The 17,622-nt window shown below is 43.2% G+C and overlaps 2 long non-coding RNA genes across 3 annotated transcripts in view; one reads left to right on the forward strand and one right to left on the reverse strand.

Annotated features, from left to right (window-relative positions):
- Positions 1-221: 221 nt before the first annotated feature.
- On the reverse strand, positions 222-10,810 carry LOC112661845 (uncharacterized). The gene is made up of 4 exons (XR_003138034.3): positions 10,628-10,810; positions 8,485-8,670; positions 6,772-6,873; positions 222-538 (listed from the first exon to the last, which is right to left on the reverse strand). It is a non-coding gene; the product is annotated as an uncharacterized LOC112661845 (long non-coding RNA).
- An 87-nt stretch (positions 10,811-10,897) lies between these two features.
- The window catches only part of LOC112661844 (uncharacterized), a 30,240-nt gene continuing 23,515 nt past the window's right edge, over positions 10,898-17,622 (forward strand). The window contains exons 1-3 of one of the 2 annotated variants that reach the window (XR_003138033.2): positions 10,898-11,046; positions 11,886-12,112; positions 13,736-13,910. This is a non-coding gene — a long non-coding RNA (uncharacterized LOC112661844). The remainder of the gene's footprint in view (positions 11,047-11,885; positions 12,113-13,735; positions 13,911-17,622) is intronic. The other variant, XR_003138032.2, reaches the window with a different exon arrangement.

Consider the following 17,622-nt stretch of genomic DNA (forward strand, 5'->3'; position numbering starts at 1 on the left):
ACAACTTCCCTACTTGATGATAGTGATAGGAATCCACCTGTTCAGCAAATTGCTCCTAATAAACATTAACTCTTACAAGATAAGGAAGAAAGATGCAAAGTGTTTTCAAAGTATACGTGTGTGCGTGTGCATGTGTGTGTGTCTGTGTGTTTGTGTGTGTGTGTCTCCTTTTCTTGATCGGGATGAGAAGGAAAAAAAATCTAGTCTTAAGACATTGCAGAGTTTAATCAGGAAATCAATATCCACCCTAAGTATTTTAAATAGAAAGTATTTAACAGAGGAAATTCGTTATGTAGGTGATGAGATCTCTGAGAAGCCAAATAGAGGGCAGTGGGGGAATCCAGAAGTCGGCAACAGCAAGAGGCCACTAGTCCCCTAAACTGGGGAGTTAGAAGAAGAAGGAGTGTTGCTGGAGTGGGGAGCTGGATCACTCAGCAATTCTGGTGGTCCTATGGGTCCTGTGGGTCCTGGATCCATCCAGGATACCACATAGTGGGAGCTGGAGCCATGCAGGAGATGCAGCCCCTGCTGAGATGCCCTGTGAGGCAGAGAGAGGAGGGGAGAGATACCCTGGCTTTTCCCTTCTTCCGATTCTTCAGTCTCCTGCCAATACTGCCCCTTAGCTAATGTCACCTGGAAGCCTGGAAAACACAATCTGCAGGGATCAGTTTCCCTGTGATCAGTGTAGGGCAAGGAGGAAGGATGGAATTGACTCACATATCACCCCCCTTAGGAATATGGAAGGACTGACCCCTTGCTGTCAAATATGGAACTCATGGAACTATGGAAACTCTGGCCCATTGCCTTGGCCACCTACCGTAGGGCATCTTTTCAAATGAACCATGTAGTTGCTTGAGTGTGATAAGCCATGATCCTCAAAACACAGATAAGGCAAGTGCACACCTTGATCAGAAACCATTATGCTGGGATCCCTGGGTGGCGCAGCGGTTTGGCGCCTGCCTTTGGCCCAGGGCGCGATCCTGGAGACCTAGGATCGAATCCCACATCAGGCTCCCGGTGCATGGAGCCTGCTTCTCCCTCTGCCTGTGTCTCTGCCTCTCTCTCTCTCTCTGTGACTATCATAAATAAATAAAAAAAAAAAAAATTAAAAAAAAAAAAAAAAAGAAACCATTATGCTTGGCCATCAACTTACTGTGGCTGTTCGGGACAGTGTTGTGGTTCTGCTAGAGGTTAGAAATGGAACTAAGAGCCCTTTGAGAGCCCCTGCTAAGGAGACCACACCTTTCAGACGTCCTTCTCTGGAATGGTCTTGTGAAACTGGGATGGAAACTCCTTATTAAGCTATCCTGGCTCTCTCCAAGGAAAAATATATGCTTTTGGGTAGTTTTGCTAACCTATACCATGCAGCTAATAGATTGACCCAATGTGACCAAGAAAACATAGTAATAGTTATTAGAATAATAATCCATGAATCAAATGCATCCTTAATGTGAAGACCATTCATGTTGAGAACTATAAATAGCTTTGCTTTGCTTTTCATTTTCTATACGGCTCCCCTTATCCATTTAAGTAGATAATCAATCTGGAATGTCACCTACTTAAGAGAAAGATATATCCTTTTAAAAACATAAACTTTAACATTTTTAATAGTTTTAGATTTACAGAAAATTTGCAAACATAGTACAGAGAGTTCCCATATACCCCACTCCCACCACACCCACTTTTCTCTATTATTAACATCTTTTATTAATATGATGCAATTGTTTCAATGAATAAACCAGTACTGATACATTCTTACTAATTAAAGTCTATACTTTATTAACATTTCCTGTTTTTTTTCCCCCTAATGCCCTTTTTCTGTTCCAGGATTCCATCCAGAATACCACATTTAGTCATTGTGTCTCCCTAGGCTCTTCTTGACTGTGACAGTTTTCAGACTTCCTTGGTTTTTGAGGACTTTGACAGTTTTGAGAAATATTGCTCAGTAATTTTGTAGCATGTCTCTCAATCAGGATTTGCCTGATTTTTTTTCTCATGATTAGACGGGTGTTATGAGTTTTGGGGAAGAAGACACAAAAGTATAGTGTCATGTTTATTAAGCCTTTCCCAGAGCACATACTTATCAACTTGACTTATCATTGTGGGTGTTGACTTTAATCACCTTGTTGAGAGAGAGTTTGTTGGATTTCACCATAACGTTATTATTTTCCTTCTCTTTCCATATCGTCCTCTTTGGAAGGAAGTCACAATGTGGAGCCCAAACTTAAGGGATAGCAAGTTATGCCCTACCACCTTGAGGGTTGGAATATCTATACAAATTATCTGAGATTTTCCTGTGTTGGAGATTTGTTTATTCTTTTTACTTATTTATTCAATCAGTTATTAATATCACAATGGATTTATAGATGTTGATTCTATTCTTTGGATTATAGTCCAATACTACTTTATTTTGTTGTTTAAATTGTCCAGCTTTCATCAATGGAGACTCTTTCAGTGGGTTCCTGTGTTCCTTTGACAACCCCTCATCACTGTGAGCTTGTTTTTCTTCTTTTCTGGAGGAGCACTCTCTTAGTTTCTGGCACAATCCTATGTCCCAGGCTCATCTTGTATATGTCCTGCTCCAGTCCTAGATTCAACCATTTTTCCAAAGATCGCTGGATCCTTATATTGGAGAACAGTTTAAGAAACCAAGATCTATGTGCTGGATGTACTTAGTTTGGCTGCTTATTTTAGTCCATCCACCCTTCTCCTAAACATAAACTTTTCACAGCTCCAACTTCAGACGAGACTCCAGGCAGACAAGACAAATGAAATACAAATAATGCTACTAATCTATGGTCCAAGAGAAGTGCTTCCCATGGAATATGAATAGAGCTCCATAGTAATTGGAAGGTGGAAGGAGACTTCCAACTGGAGATGTGTCTCACAGAAGTTTTTGTTCTTTTTTTTTTTTTTAAAGATTTTATTTATTCATTCATGAGAGAGATAGAGATAGAGAGAAGCAGAGACATAGACAGAGCGAGAAGCTGGCTCCTCACAGGGAGGCCAATGAGGGACTTGATTCCCAGACCCAGGATCACACCTTGAGCCAAAGGCAGATGCTCAATCGCTGAGCCACCCAAGTGTCCCGAAGTCTTTGTTCTTGACTCTAAACTTTACCTCCTGTCTTCTAGGTTTATATCTTAGTTGCTCTGCTCATTTCTACTCTTCTATATGAGAATCTGTAATATTAGTCTGACCTGAGTTTGAATTCTGGCTCTGCCACTTACTAGCTATATGACCTGGAATGAATGGTTTACTTGCACTGAACCTCAATTTCTCCATCTGTAAACTGGGGATAATGATGCTAACAGGGAGGAGCCTTTGGAAAGACTACAGAGAAGACCTATAGCTTGCCTGGCAAATCATCTGGCATGGTCAGGCACTGCAAATGCTGGCAAGCAGAGTAGTAATGACAGCTAGTGTCTCTCTTGGGGCAACATTGTCCTGGAATGGTAGCTGGTTCCCAGGACAGAAATGCAGAAGAGGCTATAGTTAATAAAATTATAAGGGTAAAAACCAAGACATAGCGGTGGAATAACCTGACTCCTGGGGTAACAGATCCCCATCTGTCCCAGATGACATTGCCTTTGAGAAGTAAACCATAAATACTCAGGGTCTTGGGGTCATTTGGTATTTTGTGGTTCAGCACAAGTTCTAGCATGAGGAGGTAGGACATCTGCTGCAAAATGAGTCGTGCTCATCAAAATGCATTAGCACAGCCTCCAACAACATCTGCTTCATGTTCCAGAAGGGATCCTCATGCGAGGCTTCCCCACCTCAGAGCTGCTCCCCTACTCAGGGGCAATATACCTAACAAATGGTTTTCTGTTCTATTTTGTTACAGTATTTAAACTAAACCTCTAAAGAGAGACTTGAGATCTTTTAAGAGCAGACAAAACATAGATGTCATGGACTTGTCCTTGGCTTAAGTGTATCTCAGAAGCCCTAAAACAGAACCTGATATGGAGGCTGTGGTTGTCCCATTTGGTGTTTTTTTGTTTTTTGTTTTTTTTTATACCTGAGGGAGTGTATTATAGTTCCATTTGATGTTTTCCTTTTACCTAAGGAGAAATGATTCTCAAGGTGTGGTCCCTGGACCAACAGCAGCAGCAGCATCTGGGAACTTGTTAGAAGAACAAATTCTTGGGTCCCATCCCAGATCTATTGAATCAAAAATTTGGGAGGTGAGCCCTGCCTCTTCCCCTGCCCACTACAATCTATGTTTTAACAAGCCCTCCGAGTGATTCAGATGCCAATTAAAGTTTAAGAGCCATTGATCAAAAAGATGCGGTACTTTCCACTTTCAACCTAAAGGTATTTCGAACTCTAAGCAATGTAAGAGATTGAGTGTCTCTGTGTGTGACATTAATTAGGTACGGATTAAATATTTATTGGATGGATGAGTTAAAAAATACTGACACTGACAGCATCAAATGGCGACCAGGATGTGGAGTGATAGAAACTCTCATTCATTGTTGGTTGCAATGCAAAATGGTACAACAACTTTGGAAGTCGGTTTGACAGTTTCTTATAAAACTAAACATACTCTTACCACCTAACCCAGCAATTGCACTCCTTGATGTTTCCCCAAAGGAGCTGAAAACTTATGTCCATACAATAACCTGCACAGGGGCATTTGCAGCAGCTTTACTTATAATTGCCAAGAAGTAGAAGCAACCAAGATAACCTTCAGTAGGTGAACGGAGAAGTAAACTATGGTGCATCCAGACAGTAGAATATTATTCAGTGATGAAAAGAAATTAGCTATCAAGTTATGAAAAGATCTAGAAAAAACTTAAATGCATATTATTAAGGGAAGAAATCAATCTGAGAAGGCTACATGCTGTATGACTCCAACTCTATGACGTTCTGGAAAAGGTAAAGCTAGAGACAGTGCAAAGATCAGTGGTTGTCAGGAATTCAGGGGAGGGAGGAGTTAGGTGGAGCACAGTATTTTTAGGGCAGTGAAACTACTCTGTGATGATACTATACTGGTGGCTATATGTCATTATGCATTTGTTCAAGCCCACAGAATATACTACACAGAGATGAATCCTAAGGTAAACTATGGACTCCAGGTAATAATAATAATGTATTAATCCTGGGTCATCAATCCTAACAAAGGTACCACCCTAATGCAAGACGCTACCTCTAAGCCTTACTAATCCACACACGGGGCTACATATATAACCCAGATACATATGTAGACTGATTTAAAGGCATCTTGTTTCTTTAGAAGCATAAGCTCTTCTGTTTCTTCCTGAAAGAAGAGGGGTCTTCTTTCCAAAAAGAAAGAGGAAGGATGGGGATCCCTGGGTGGCTCAGGTGTTTAGTGCCTGCCTTTGGCCCAGGGCGCAATCCTGGAGTCCTGGGATTGAGTCCCGCGTCAGGCTCCTGGCATGGAGCCTGCTTCTCCCTCCTCCTGTGTCTCTGCCCCTGCCAATGTCTAAAATAAATAAATAAATAAATAAATAAATAAATAAATAAATAAATATTAAAAAAATAAAAGAAAGAGGAAGGAGAGAGGTCTTTCTAGCTCCTACATGCAGAGGTGCTATGAGCTCTGGATAGAATTTGGCCTCTCTCCCTTGTGACATTCCAGGTCTTTGGGGAATGGCTTGGGAAATTGGTGGATGAATTTTGATAGTTGGGTTGTTCTGGCAGATGAAAGCCTGGGATACATGCTCCTTGTGGGGTCAATTAGTTGTTCTGAAGAAGTTTGGTGTTTTCCTTAAGATGATGAGTCGAAGCTTCTCTGTGACATAACCACACATCACACTCGCAGAAACATCCCAGTAATATTAACTATGTGGCTCTTCTAATCTTTTTTTTTTCCTGTTTAACAAATATTTATTGAATGTGAGAAGTGTGCATGTCTAGATCTGATCTCCAACTCTTATGCTAGTCGAGATATTTATCTTTGATTCTTCCGGTTTTCTAAGGAATGGATGGCTCAGTGAGACTTGACCGTACGTGCTGTGTTCCAAAGATCTACTCAGACCAGCACAGGCGCATGGGGGACCTGACGGAGGAGCACGTGCACCAGGCAGTGGTGTCTCCCAGACACACGTATTCACACCACAAAGGAAATGGCCCTTCCACGAGTGTATAGCACCGCTCCTTCCCATCTAACAGAGCTTGCTGAAACTTACGGCTGGACTGATGATCCCTTTTATACGTACTCTACGTAGAGCTGGTTAATGATGACCATGAGCCGGTGCAGGACTCAAAGCTTTCAAAGCTTTACCTCTTTTCTCAGCACTCCTGATTTTATTTTATTTTTTATTTTTATTTATTTATTTATTTTTTTGCACTCCTGATTTTATAAACAACGAAGCCCATCAACCCCATTCCTATCTAAATCTCCTCATAAACTTGGATATTGTGGGGCTTTATAGAGATCCAAACATTTTAAATAAGACTTTGAAGCATCTCAGCGCAAGACCACCGGCTCAGGCCGCCCTGACCTGGATGGCCAATGACTCGGAAAGCTGGCTCTTCTAATCTGGAAGAATGCATTTTGCAATATTGGCAAAGAGACCTGCCAGAGAAACGGTGGAAGGTGCGGCATCATTTTTCTTTTTCTTAGGATTGCAATGCATCCAGCTAAAATTCTATATTTTTAGCTACAGGTGGCCCTACAGTAGTTCTGGCTAATGAGATGAAAGTGGATGTGGTGGGGTGGGGCTTCCAGGAACGCTCTTTAAAAGAAGACAGAAAAAAAAAAAAAAAAAAAAGACGGAGGGAGGGGAATAAATTGGCATGTACCTTTGTCCTCTGTCCTTATCTTTTTTTTTCTGCTTGGAATGCTGATGCAATGCTGGAGGTGACACTGCCATCTTGTAGCCATGAGGTGACAATGAACTAAGGCTAGGCAGACAGAAAGCTAGACGTAACAGCAAGTTCTAGATGGTGTTGTGCATTTGTCCTACAAGTCCTGACCTGCTTGCTGCTGGACTTTCTTACGCTAGAAAAAAAGACCCACTTAATTTGTTTAAGTTGATATTTTGGGAGTTTCTGTTACTTGCAGGCAAATGCAACATCTAACGGAATCAGAAGTATCTTCGATCTATCCCAGTGGTAGAGGTTTGACAGATCCAGTGATATTTTCTGCTACGTGACTCTGAGTATACTGCCTTACATACTCTACACACAACAATAATTCCTACCACTCTATTGTTTTAAGGATTACTTGAAATAATACATTTTTAGCACAGTGCCCTGTATGTACTAAGAACCTAGTGGACAGTAGTACAGAACTGGAGTCGTCTCCCACTACAGATAGAAGGCACGTAGTCAGGTGCGAGAACTTTAAAAAATAGAGTAGAGGGACGCCTGGGTGGCTCAGTGGTTTAGTGCCTGCCTTCAGCCCAGGGCATGATCCTGGAGTCCTGGGATCGAGTCCCATGTCGGGCTCCCTGCATGGAGCCTGCTTCTCCCTCTGCCTGTGTCTCTGCCTCTCTCTCTCTGTGTCTCTCAAGAATAAATACATAAAATCTTCTTAAAAAATAAAATAAAAAATAGAGTAGAATCTGGCAGCATTGTGTCTTGGACACTTTGAACATTATATAACTTCTGGACTTCACTGTCATGTCAAATTCAAGGTCACCTGATGCCAAGTGGATTTGCCCAGGCCTAACCACAAACCATTATTGGGTCCCTCAGCCCCTTTCTATGGGATGATGCTCGCAGATCACTCTTGGGAAACCACCCCCACCCCACATACAGCCCCTTACAGAGCCAGACTGTTATAGGGAGAGAATAGGCTATATGATTCGTGCCCCTGAGGCCATGTTCTTGGACTCAGCCGATTGCACCACAAGTTGACAAACAACCTGGAGGGACTCATTCTGCAGGCTGCCCAGAGGCCTAGCAAGGATCCTAGTGGGAAAGCTCTTCCCATGAGGTGCAGGTAGGAAAAACCAGCCTGCTGGCTAGTCACCCCCATAAGGAACCTCGGGCTGCCTGGCAAGCTGATTCCGGGTGCCAGATCCATGTACTCTCCTACCCCTTGAGATGACCATTTTGCATGTTCTTATCTCTCCTTAGAATTTCCCTTCTCGTTCTCATCTGAGGATAGTACTTCTGATCTGAGTGGGGAGGAGGGAACCATTTCATTCTCCCAGAACTGAATCTGCACCCTTTTTTCTGCCTTCCTTCCCGTTACCAGGGGTGGACTGCACCTGCTCCTTGCAGCAGCCCGCCCTCACCTGGGCACTGGGGACCCCGTCCCCTGGTCACCCTGCAACATGTCCCTAGAGCACCACTTTTCCTGCTGTCCTGCGTCATAACATCCAACTGTCCCTCTCTTCTGGATAGTTCTCTGTGCAAACATGTTTTGATCGTCTCATTTTAAAACAGCAGCAGCAACAATCCCCTTTCTTTGGCCTGAGTCTTGAGTCCCCTCCACTTCCCACTTGGCTTCTGTGCCTCTCCTCCTGCTCTGTCCTCACTGTTCCCATCCCCCCACCTCTTGTTCACCTTGAATTCACTCCAGTCGGATTTCTGTCCCCACCATTCCACTGAAACTGCTCTCATCACCTGATGACCTCTTTGTTGCCAAATCCAACTGCCAATTCTCAGTCCTCAGCTTATCCAAACTGCTGGTAGCATCTCACATATATGATGACTCTCTTTTTGGAGAACGGTCTTCACTTGGTCTCTTTTCTATGGGAAATAGTAACAAATGCTTTTATAATATGATGTGGGCTCAGTTTTGGCAAGGGCTTTTTTCATTGACAGCTATATCCCCAGTATGCAGGACCGTGCCTGCCGCGTACAAGGCTCACAGTATATATTTGTTGTATGGATGAATTTAGATCAGGGTCAGCAAAGCAACAGCTCACAGGACGATTCCAGCCCACTGCCTGTTTTTGTAAATAAAGTTTTATTGGAACACAGCCATACTCGTTCATTTACGAATCGTCTAAGGCAGCTTTCACACTATGTCAGCAGAGTTGGGTAGTTGTGACAGAGACCGTATGGCTGGCAAAGCCAAAAGTATTTACTGTCTGGCCCTTTACAGAGAAAGCTTTCTGTTGCCTGATTTAGATGATTATTTTGACTTCCACTATGTGCTGTGTATGTAAGACCATGACCACAGACGATCAAAGAGAAAATCCACATGGAGAGAAGATAGCAACCTTTCTCACCCATGAACACTATCAGAATTTGTCTGTGGCCAGAGCCAAGAAAGATTCCCCATAGTAAATAATGAAGTGGTGGTGGAGGAGAGGGGAGGAGATGAATGGCAAAGAAAAAAGAAAATTGACCATTATTTACAAGAAACACATTCCCTGAGCAATTATTTTATACCCTGCACTTTGCATATTTTATGTCACTCACTCACATGATCCCAAGAGGCTGGTGCTTCTGTCTCCATTTTACAGATGAGGACACTGAAGCACATACAAGTTCAGTGTTTTCTCTAAAAGTCACACAGAACCATCAGAAGGAGGGTATTGATGCCAGTAGCTGGGATGGACCCTGACCCAGGTAGCACCAATGATAGCTGCAAACACACACTTAAGACATGCTGGCGCTGTTCTCAGCCCAGCCCGTCACCTGGGGAAACTGAGGCATGGGAAGACTGAGTGACTAACCCAAGCTACACGGCCCTAGTGAAGGGGTGGGCTGGGACTTGACTTGGTGGTCTGGATCTTGTCTCTGACCCTCACCGCTTTATCATAATGCATAGCGGGCCCTCAATGAATATGTAGTGAGCTAATGGATGTGCCCTGATCTCCTGAATCCCAGCCTAGTGCCTTTGCCACTGTTGCACAGATGCCGCCCCCTTTGAGGGCAGTGCAGTGTTTTGCTTAAGGTAGAGCTGGTGTGGAGAGAGAACCATGGCCATCTACCTCATTTCCACAGATATTTCTGGAATGTTTCAAGATTTACTCATTCTCTGTCTACATTTTTATCTCTCTTGGGACATTGCCCATTCCCTTGGGGGAAACTATGTTAATCGCTGATGATAACATCTGTCTTCAGACTTGTGAATCATTTGCAGAAATGCTTGTCAGGAGAGCACGGACAGAGCCTTCCAGTTTCAAGGAATTTTTGTACAAAAGTCATTCAGGTAGATCACTCACTCAAACTTGCCTACGAGTTTGAATTATGCAGCAAAACATATTCCCTAGCTGACTGCTGTGCAAAGTATGGCTCTCCAATGGGAGGTGAAGGGTTTTCCCCAGGTGAAAGTAACTTACCCTGGAAAATGGGAATGGATGTATTTCTTTCAAAATCAGATGAAATCATTATACATTTTATGCACGTTTAGTCATCCCTCAAGACTAGGAGGGACATTCTTTGCCCATGAAGGCATGTTTTCAATTTTCTGGTTGTAGGGAAAGAAAAAGGTGGCATCTTATTCTATCTTAGTCATTTCAGGCTCCCATAACCAAGTACCACAGTTTGGGTGGCTTAAACAATTGTATCTCAGTTCTGGAGGCTGGGGATTCTGAGACTAAGGTGCTGGCCAGTTCTGTTTCTTTTTTAAGATTATATTCACTTATTCATGAAAGATACAGAGAGAGAGAGGCAGAGACATAGGCAGAGGGAGAAGAAGGCTCCCCACAAGGAGCCCAATGTGGGACTTGATCCCAGACCCCAGGATTAAGACCTGAGCTGAAGGCGGATGCTCAACCGCTGAGCCACCCAGGCGTCCCTGGCCAGTTTCGTTTCTGATGAGAACTGTCTTCCTGACTTGGGGGTGGCTGCCTTCTTGCTATATCTTCATATGACCTCTCAAGTTCCTCGGTGCATGCCCTTGGAGAAAGAGATCGCTCTCCTCCCCTTCTTCTTAGAAGGCTACTGATCCTTATTAGATTAAGACCCCATCCTTATGACTTCATAAGGGGTGTTATGACTTCATTGGCTTTGCCTCCTAAAAACCCTATCTCCGAATATACTCACACTGGAGGGGTAGAGATTCCACACATGAATTTGGGTGTGCACAGGAGCGAGTCTAAGGTACTCTCTCCCACTCCCCGAGCACCATGCCATGTGATCTGACTACTTGAAAGTTTGCGAGTTGCTTTTGTGAGTACTGTTCACTCTGGTTTTTAGCCCAGGTAAAAACCTGGGCTTCCACATGGGGATACCATGAACTACATGACTTAGCATCAAGTCTTTGCACATATTGAGGAAAAACTATGTGAGTTGTGCAGCAGTTAGTCATTTTTCTGACTTTTCCATATGGCGGTAGTAACGGTGGTTACCTTTTAACAATGGCTTAGAGGGCACCGGCTGCCATACTAGGCACTTTGTATCTCTAAGCATTTTATCTCTTAATCTTCTCAACATCTGGTGATGGACAGCAGTATTATTATTATTATTCCTATTCTATAGATGAGGGAACTCAGGGTAGAGAAGCTGAGTAATTTGTCCACAGCATACAACTAGGAAATGACTTAGTCTGGATTTGAACCCAGTGCTGAATTCCAAGGCATTCTGATGCCTCTCTCTTGGTGAGGTCCTTTACGTTTCCATAGACTTTGTTCCACAGTACCGGATTGATGGTTCAGCACAACCATTGAAATTAATCTCTAGCTGACAAGGAAGGTCGTTCACTTTGGTCCACTTCTTTTGTTTTATTCAGATTTATCTTACTCACTTGTCTTCGTTAGTTACACTTGAGGTAAAGGGATGCCTTCCTGAAAAGCATCTCATAACTTACAACATTTTGCTTTTGTTAGATATTTTAAAAGTTTCTGGGGGGGGGGGGACTCTTCTGAAAAGAAACAGCAGAGGATCATGATGGTTTATTATTCTGTTAATTTATTTAACCGCTGTCTTCTCTCATCTATGCTGAGTGCATCCTAAGACAAGTTTATGGCTTTTTTTTTTTTTTTTTAATGAAAACTTTCCTCACTTTTCAGAAACCCAAAGGAAAGACTATCACAGAAAATGTTTTCTTTTTTCCTCTCAACTCTGTTTGCAAGTAATGTTTTTGTCATGATGAAAATCATTTTTTCAAAGGAGTCCAGCTGTTTGAGCGATCTGCATCGGAAGTGGGAGAGCAATTGAAGAGTTGCATTTTCCTCTTTGAGAGTGAACAGGAGTGGAACACATGCAGCAAGAACCTTCCAGAGGACCAGGGTTGGAGGTGAGAACATATGAGCCAACTGATTCTCCCTTGTTGCTAGAATTAGGGCACTTATCTCTGTTTTTCCCTAAATGTTGACACTTTGAGAAGAATTTTCCAGCTTCCTGAAAGAAAAAAAAATTTTTCCCCTAGAAAGATGAGTGTTTATCCTTTGCACTATCTATTCAATTGGAAGGAAGTATTTCAAGGCGGAAATAAGCCCTTCAGTGACAAAGCAGCTCTTTTCAAAGCATCCAGGCTGACTCTTGTCAGTGCCTATTCATTGTGTGCACTGTTTCTCAAACAGTTAACTCTCCTCCACTTCCATTCCCCTTGAGAATGAGAGGATGGAAGGAAACTCATCAATACAAAATCATGTGGCAACAGCCACAACCACTCGGCTTGTTTAGAGGTGCTTATGCAGAGAGTAGCACGAGAAAACAAAGGGGAAGAGTATGTGAACTTCTAACCCTCATCCCCACATGCCACTGGGTTGGTGGGTGGCATGAGCAAGCGTTTAAGTTCCCCGAAGTGGGCGTTTTGATGGGGCCAAGTGACAAAGAACCAAAGAGGGTAAGAACTTGTGAGCAGCAAGTGGAAAACTACCCAAGAACGGTCCCACCCCGCCTACAAGTCACGTCACCTCGTTGAAGTGAGTGTAGCTTGTGTGGTTTAGGCTCACTTCCCCACTATAGGGGAATCCTTGGAGGCTCAACTGCTCTGAGGGGACCCGCCCTTCTCAAAGACTAGACTTTTTTGTGAAACAGTGAGTTTTGTTGCCCAATCCCCTTCTCTGTTTCTTGTGTCCAAATGGAGTGACACTTTATCATTTTGGGGGGGGAGGACCGGCATTAGATAGAGGATATTAATTATTGCTAATTGACTCCTGTCTGCAATTCTGCTTGCAGCATTTATGAACCCCACGTGGTTCAATTAACACATTGAAAAGCGATGTCAGCTCAAAAGTGCCAGAGAAGAGAGCACTTCAATGGATCCCCATCTGTGGTGGTCCACATGGATCTGCTCAATGTGTACCTGGAGAAGGGCAGTAAATGTTCTGGAAAATAGTGTGAGAACATGGGGTATGCCAGGCAGTGGCTACATGAAGGAATCCCAGAAGGTTTTATCTTTGGGCTTACATGGTGGCTTTAGCATTTGGTGAAAATTTTCCAGGGATAGGGGACATGGGGATGCTCCTCCCTGGAAAAAAATGAATGTACATTGGCTGAGGATGGTTAATGCACTTGAATTCGTGGATTGTGTTTTTGCAGAACACGATTGAGGAAGGCAGCGAGGTTTTTTTTTTTTTTTTTTTTTTTCTGGAAAGCACAGTGGTTCTGGAGATGTAAGGTAGATTGAACTGCAGTTTCCTCTTACTGTGTGACCTTGGGCAAGAAACAGAATCTTTCTGAGTGTCTGCTAAAAGAGGACAATGACAATGACACCTGCCTGTCTGAAATGAGACAGTGGGTGAGACAGCACTTTGTCAAACACAGCATGACTATAAATAGGAGATGAATTCTTCATATGACTTGTAAATAATGTGATTGTCAATTCATTTACTGGTTCAATAAACATATAATGAACATCTACAAGGAGCTGGTGATATACAAGCAATAACAGATTCATTCCCTGCCCCCATAGTTTGCAGCTGATACTCCCAAGTCAACAGGAAAATATAGCGTGTTAAGTGCTGTGATGAGAAGCTAGAGACTGCATGGAAGCTCATAAAAATGGCACTTAACCTACGCTTGGAAAATTTCCAGAAGGCTTACTGGAGGAAGTGGGGTCCATGTGGAGCTTAAATGTTGTCTTCTCGGTAAGGACTCTCAAGGTCACCTTCTTTAAAAACCTAACCCCTACTCTCTTGTACCCCCTAATCCCCCATCTTCTGTTTAATTTTTTTATAGCACTTATCACCATCTGACACACTCTACAGTATTTGCTTATTTATGCTTCGTGTCTGATTCCCTCAACCAAAATATAAGCACATAAATTTAGGTTCTTTTCTCTTTTTTCCCTACTATATTCTCAGTGCTTAAAATAGCTCATGGCACATAGTAGGCACTCAATAGATATTTACTGAATGAATGAATAGGAAATATTAAGTGTGATATGGGCAGCCAAAAGGGCAGGAAACAATGTCCCAGGTGAGGAATATGCACAAGCAAAGACCAGGATGCAAGGTACAGGTGGTTTGGAGTCTTGGTCCATTCAGGCTGTTATAAAAGAATGTCATAAACTGGGTAGCTAACAAAAAACAGACATTTATTTCTCAAAGTTCTAGTGTCTGGAAGTCCGAGACCAAGGTGCTAGCACATTTGGTGAATGGCGAGTACCTGCTCTCTGGTTCATAGCTGGCTGTCTTCTTGTGGTGTCCTCGCATGGTGGCAGGAGCAGGGAGCTCTCTGAGGTCCCTTTTATAAGGACACTAATCCCATCTATGAGGGCTCCAGTTTTATGACCTAATCATCTCCCAAAGGCCCCACCTCCAAACACCATCGCATTGGGAAATTAGGTATAAACATAAGAATTTGGTATTGGGGCAGGGGACACAAATATTCAGTCTAGGGCATTCGTTTGGGTTAGAATATTAACAGTATTGACATGTGAGGATGGAATATAAAGAGATGAGTCTAGGATTAGGTAGGGTCAGATTATAAAGGTCCTTGTAAGCCAAGTTAAAGAGTATGGAATTTGTTCAGAGGGTGATAAGGACAATAGAAGTACTTAATAAGAAAGTGTTGATAAAAGCTGGGGACAGGGAGACTATGAGAAATCTCTTATGATGGTCAGGGAGCAAGATAATGGTGACTTGAACAAGGGCCATTGCAGCGTAGGGAGAGGTATTTGGGGGGCAGAACTGATAGGCCTCAATGGTTGGTTGGCAATGGGGAGTGTGGGAAAGGGAAGGCTCAGTGCTCAGGAATGGAGGCCCATTCAAGAGGCTCCATGCATGGTGGTGCCAGTTATGAGATGGGGAGACGATAGGAGGGTCAGGTTTCAGATGAACATGATGAGTTTTCGGGATGGGCCTTTCAACCAGGTGAGAGAGAAAAGAAAGTTGCCAAAGCCCTGAGAGACACCAATATTAGAAGGATGGACAGAGGAAGAGAAGACCAAGAAGTAATGTGAGAAACAGATTTCAGAGAGGTCCAAGGAAGACTGGGAATAGATGATGTCTCAAGGAGAGAAGGGACACTTCCAGGTCAAGTTAGATATGAAAGTGTTGTGGGTGTGAATTGTGTTCCCCCAACAATATGTTGAAGCTTTAACCCTCTGTGAATTGACCTTATTTGGAAGTAGAGTGTTTGTAGATGTAGTCAGGTTAAGATGAGGTCATACTTGATTTTAGAGTGGGCCCTGAACCAATGACTAGTGTTCTTTTTGAGGGAAGTATGTGCACCAAGAAACACAAGGAAAGTAGTATAAAGACTGAGGCAGAGATTGGGTTGATGCAGCTACTAGCCAAACCCCAAAAGAGTTGGCAACCACCAGAAGCTAGAAGAGGCAAAGAAGGATATTTTTCTGGAGCCTTCTGAGGAGGATGGCCCTGGTGACCCTTTGATTTTGGACTTCTAGCCTCCAGGACTGTGAGAGATTAAATTCCTATTGTTTTAAGACACTGGTAATTTGTGGCAATTTGTTACAGCAGCCCTAAGAAACTAATACAAGAAGGGAATGTGTCCACCAGATTTAGTGACAAGGAAGTCATGGGAAACCATGGTGAGAGCAGGTTTGGTATAACAGTAGGGGGGCTCTAGGTCTTAGGGTGCAGTAGAGCCACAGTGGGGAGTGGAGACTGAGCATAGGCAGCTCTTCCAAAAAATCTGGTAGGGAGGGAAGGAAAAGAGAGGGCAGTGGGGCTACAAGGTGTTCGTGTGATTTTATTTTTAATACAAGAATGTGATCATATTAAAGAGCTGATGGAAATGGTCATTAGAGAGGAAAACCTTTTGGGGTGTCTGGGTGGCTCAGTGGGTTAAGTGTCTGCCTTTGGCTCAGGTCATGATCCTGGGGCCCTGTGGATTGAGTAGCAAGTTGGGCTCTGGGCTCATTGGGGAGCCTGCTTCTCCCTCTCCTCCCTGCTCATGCTCTCTCTCTGTTGCTATCTCTGTCTCTCTTTTTCAAATAAATAATTAAAAAATCTTTTAAAAAAAGAGAAGAAAATCTTTTCTGAAAATACAGGAAAGGGAAGAATTTGTTGTGAATGGGTTGGGTATGAGATCCAGAGTGGAGGGCTAGTGAGCTCAGCGAAAACATGGGTGGGTCTGGAGGTTTGGATGCAGGAAGCCAAGCTAATCTTCTGGGTAGCCCTCTTGGAGCCAGAGTGTAGGGCCATCCTTAGGGTAGGCAGGGGAAGGCCAATGGGAGGTTTGAGAAGTGAAAACAGGCTGGCAACAGCCAATGGGCAGACCAAGAGGGCTGACAAGGGACACAGAGGATTGTTAAGCATCATAAAAACCCAGCAAGAAGTGGGGTGTAGCAGAGCTTGTGAATGCTTCTTCCACTCACCCCCTTTCCCTCCTGACTGAGCCCCTGTGTCAAGAACCCATCACTTAGGGAAGATGCTACTTCTCTCCTTCTGCATGAGGGTTAGGGTAATTACTGACAACTCCTAGAACAAACCAGCCCAAGACTCCAGTGGCCTATTCCTTTACATCTTGTTCGATGAGTCAGAGGCTCTCCTCAAGGGCAGATTCAGGGATCCAGGGTCCTTCTACCTTGTGATGTTGCTACATCTATTGCTTGTAGGAGGGGAAGCAAGACAGTGGGTGATTGCACATGGGGCTCGGCTCAGCCCTTTGGCCCACATCCAGTGGCCGGAATCCAGTCATATGTCGCCAACTAACAATAAGGGAAACTGGGAAATGTAGCCTTTCTGTGTGTCCAGATAGAAGAATGGAACTAGATGGGGCATAGCAAGTCTCTGCTAGAGCACGTGATGCCTGGAATTACGGCAGCCAACATACAACCATGAGGGCTATTAATCTGACTTGTTGAAGATAAAAGAGGGAGAAGATGCAAGAAATGTGGGTCCTTGATGACGTCACGAAGAGGACAATTTAACAGCTTGTGGCTGCACTTTCTCTAGATATTTTTCTAAATGAGAGATGACAAACTTTTCCTATTGTCAAAGGTTTTTGAATTGGTAATACGAGTTTTTTGTTACTTACAACCAAAAAAAAAATCCCCATTCAGAAACCTTAAATTTAATTACATAGACAAGTTATTGCCCTTAGATTATTATAATTCATTTCAGGCAAACAGGCTAGAACATAACAAGCTGGCCTGGGTTTTAGGAAACTCACCTTAATCTTCTTTTTGCAGCCCCATTGGGAAATGGGAATCAAAATACTTTTTGTCTCAGAATTAGAGTAGGACTGAATATTTTTGCATGAAATTCACATTCTCTAAGAAACAATCAAGAATGTAACTATGCCAATTGGCATTTAAACAGTCTATCGTTGACGTAAGGATGTGAGCTGCCTCACAACCTCTCTAAGAGACTTTATTCCCTCATTTATCAA

This window comes from Canis lupus, chromosome 31 (genome assembly GCF_003254725.2).
Source record: "Canis lupus dingo isolate Sandy chromosome 31, ASM325472v2, whole genome shotgun sequence".
In the NCBI taxonomy this organism is placed as follows: Eukaryota; Metazoa; Chordata; class Mammalia; order Carnivora; family Canidae; genus Canis; species Canis lupus.